Below are 4,331 nucleotides of genomic sequence, written 5' to 3' on the forward strand. Positions count from 1 at the left end.
CCATAACTGGCTTCATCTTCATACATATGTCATTATGTTCTATAATCTGCCATTATGCTTTGCTTTAATTTATCCCCTCACAGCCTTCCCCTGCCCTTGTCCCCTGCTCCTCCCTGGCAGGTTCCCTTCCTTTCCCCAGGTGACCACCTTCCTGTATTCATGGTTTCTCAGGCTTTCTTTCTTTTCTTTTTTAAATATTTCTTTATTATGTATACAATATTCTGTCTGTGTATGCCTGCAGGCCAGAAGAGGGCGCCAGACCTCTTTACAGATGGTTGTGAGCCACCATGTGGTTGCTGGGAATTGAACTTGGGACCTTTGGAAGAGCAGGCGATGCTCCTAACCTCTGAGCCATCTCTCCAGCCCCTCTCAGTCTTTCTTAAGATCTCTTCCTGCCTGCTTGGTGTACACATCATATATGTATATAAAACTTTAAGTTCAGGTCCTGCTTGGGAGAGAATTGGGCCTTTTTGCAACTATATAGAATTCCATTGTGTACGTACATCACACTTAAAGCTTTTTTTTTTTTTTAAAGCTGTGTAAGACACGAACACCAGGCTGGTCTAGAACTCACAGAAATCTGCCTGCCTCCTGAGTGCTGAAATTAAAGGCGCACACACAACCGCCTGGCATACCCCATTTTCTTTTTTTTTTCAATATTTATTATGTATACAATATTCTGTCTGCGTGTATGCGTGCAGGCCAGAAGAGGGCACCAGACCCCATTACAGATGGTTGTGAGCCACCATGTGGTTGCTGGGAATTGAACTCACAACCTTTGGTAGAACAGGCAATGTCCTTAACCTCTGAGCCATCTCTCCAGCCCCCCATTTTCTTTAACTGTTTATTTTTTGAGTCAGTGTCTCTCTATGTAGTCCTGGCTATCTTACATGTAGAGCCCCCTACATCGACCAGGCTGACCCCAAACTCAGAGAGCTGAGAGTAAAGGTGTGTGCAACCATACCCACAAGGGATTGTTTTTCAGTTGAGAGGACAGGGAGGACCCATCCCATCAGAGCTTAGGTTCTGACCTCAGCACTCTCAGGGTTCAGAATAGGACTTCTATGACAAGCGAAGACTGGGCTTGGAAAATGGACCCGAGGGGTAAAACAAACTGACTTAGGCATGTTTTTCCTGAAAGTTTCTTTATTCCTTGAGGGAAGATGAGAATAAGGGCGTAAGGGCAAGATGTAAGGGATAAGGGGAAGGGAAAAGCAGCAGCATAGGGGTATATGATATAAAAAGGGTAAGAGTAAGGAGTGATCCACAAAGCTTTCAGTTTACATAGGCAGACAGACACATTAACAGTCCCATAAGCGCTAACAATAATATCAAGCAGCTGGGCGGTGGTGGCGCATGCCTTTAATCCCAGCAATCGGGAGGCAGAGACAGGCGGATCTTTGGGAGTTCAAGGTCAGCCTGGTCTACAAGAGCTAGTTCTGGGACGGGAACCAAAGCTATAGAGAAACCCTGTCTCAAAAAACCAAAAAAAAAAAAAAAAAAAATTAGTATCAAGCATGCATTTTCATGGTCATTAGACTGGTGGATCTGGCAAGCAGGCACCTTATGTCTCAGCGGGGGTGTGGTTGTGAAGCTCCCCTGGTAGCTACTGGCCTGTGGGCTTGATTTGCATCAGCACCTAGCTGGTTGACTTTAAAGGAATATCTTCTGGGGGCCCTGCTTGACTCCAGCAGGGTGCCCAGGTGAGAATTTTTCTTTCTGACTCAGGCCTTTTTCTTGTATAGTTAATCTCCTGGGCTATGGTCCTGTTACTTGAAACCAAGGTAATGGGTAATACAGAATGTTAGGTCAGAGCAGACCAGGAGATTACAGCTTCTGAGTCTCCTCTCTTCAGTGAGTGCTGTCAATAAAGAAAGCTCATAGCGGATTATTTTTATGTAGATTTTGGCTATGAGAACAAGGACTGGATCCTTTTCACGCCATGGCTTCATGGTGTGGGGGGGAGGGATCCGGTTGCCCTACAGGAAAAATCAGGTTTATCCACTGATACACTTCTGGGATACTACAGAAGGGAGAAATGCCATGATTTCATAAGATTTTTACAGAACTGACTTATCCAAAGGACAGATGTTCCCGCAGCTTTGCAGAAATGGGTTCTCCAGGTGGAGTGGACATATCCACTCACTGTGGATAGTGCAGCACCTGGGGGCTCCCCACCCCAATGTGGGCTCTCCAGCCCATGGACTTGGGTCCCACTCTAAATATATAAAGCACTTGCGTTGAGCAGCAGGCTCCACTCCATGCTTTCTGACTGAATGCAAGTCACCAGTCACTACAGGCTCAAGCCGCCATGCTGCCCTCGCCCATCAACTGTGAAGCCACATGAGCCAGCCCTGACTTCCCCAAGGTGCCAGGTGCTTGGTCACAGCAGCAAGGAGAGCGACCGAACATGGCACTCCTGTGGCCTTTCTGCTCTGCCTCTTTGCCAAGTTATTTGGGACATGTCCTCCCTGGTGTCAGAACATGGTCCAATGAGGCCAGGCATGGTGATGCTCACCTTTAATCTTAGCAGACCAGGGGCAGCTGAATCTCTTGTTAGTTCAAGGCCAGCCCTGCCTACTTACTCAGTTCCATGCTAGCCAGAGCTAGAGTGAGACCTTGTCTCAAAATAGAACAACAAATAAACTGGGCAGGGGTTTCTCAGTGTAGTTTTGGTGCCTGTTCTAGAATTAGCTCTTGTAGACTGCTGGCATTGAACTCCGCCTGCTTATACCTCCCAAAGGCGTGCACCACCACTGCCTGGCGAATTAAGCTATCTGTGTATTGCAATGAGGCTGTGGTTTACTGGAAAGGTGTTGGGGGGGGGGGCATCAGCAGCTACGTCATGTCTGCCTGACTCCACCTTCTCCTGCTTAGCTTTATTCTGGCTGTCCAGGCTGGAACTGCCCTACCCAGAAAAGACCACACTTTTGACAGACCTTAAACCTGACTAGCAGGGAACTTTTGGAGACTCAGCCGATTTTGTCACACCTGCCCCCTCCCCCTTATACCTCAGAGTGAGATACAGCCAGCCACCATCCTGAGAGGTTATGAGAGTTCAATCCACAGCAACCACATGGTGGTTCACAACCGTCTACAAAGAGATCCAATACCCTCTTGTGGCGTGCAAACATACAGGTAGAACACTGTATAATAATAAATAAATGATAAATAAATAATAATAAAAAAAGAACGACTTAGGGGAAGAAAAGGTCCTGATCCATCAGTGAGGGAAGTCCAGAAGGGAATCTGGAGGAAGACCTGCCAGCTGCTCCACACAGTGTTGGTGCTGACCAAGGACGTGCAGCAGAAACCCTGGGGAGATGCTGCTGGCCCACTCAGGCTGCAGGACCATCTGCGAAAGTGGTTGACTCCCAAAGGTCTCGCCCCACAGGCTAAGTACCGGTGTCCTGGAGGAGTCTGGACTCAACGAATAATTACTTAGTCAGACGTTCTTTGATCTCTGTCCCTCAACTATAGCAGTAAAATGCAAGTCTGTCTTCTACTGACAGAAGTGGGTGAGCACTGTGTTCCAGCCTCTCACCGTGTCTACATCTGGCCCTCCCCCTTTCTATGCCTTTGTGGCTGTCTCCATGGCAACCGAATGGCAGGGAGTCCCCAAGATCCCTGATTGCTGCTTGCTTTCTGACTCCCAGGACTGGCATTCTCGTGTAAGGCATTAGGTAACATCTGAGCAGACACTTAACTATCTTGGGAGTGGTGTTATTCTTTTTTTTTTTTTTTTTTTTTTTTTTTTTTTTTTTTTTTTTTTTTTTTTTTTTTTGTTTTTTTGAGACAGGGTTTCTCTGTGGCTTTGGAGCCTGTCCTGGAACTAGCTCTGTAGACCAGGCTGGTCTCGAACTCTCAGAGATCCACCTGCCTCTGCCTCCCGAGTGCTGGGATTAAAGGCGTGCGCCACCATCGCCCGGCCGAGTGGTGTTATTCTTGTGTCCCGCCAAGAGTGCACATTAATGAGTTAGAAGGTTGGACTCCCCACCCCCCCATGTGTTTATGTGTGGTGAACATGTTTGTCAGCGTGGGAATGTGTATCTGTAAGCTTGTGTGAAGAGACCGACACAAATGTCGTATTTCTTTCCCTGGTCACAGCTTCCTTTACTTGCTTGTTGCCACAGTTCTGAACCTGGAATTCACTGATAAGGCTAAAGGCGAGTCTGACAGTCTCCACACTCCCGAACTCAGGTCCTTGTGCTTGTGAGGCAGCCACCTGAGCAACCAAGCCATCTCCTCAGCCTGTATCTGCCAATCATGACAGCAAACCAAGGTTCCAGAGAAAACAGGGTGGAAGTAGGGGAGTGTTAGCAAGTGGCACT

Source organism: Microtus ochrogaster, chromosome 16 (genome assembly GCF_000317375.1).
Source record: "Microtus ochrogaster isolate Prairie Vole_2 chromosome 16, MicOch1.0, whole genome shotgun sequence".
NCBI classification, from domain to species: Eukaryota; Metazoa; Chordata; class Mammalia; order Rodentia; family Cricetidae; genus Microtus; species Microtus ochrogaster.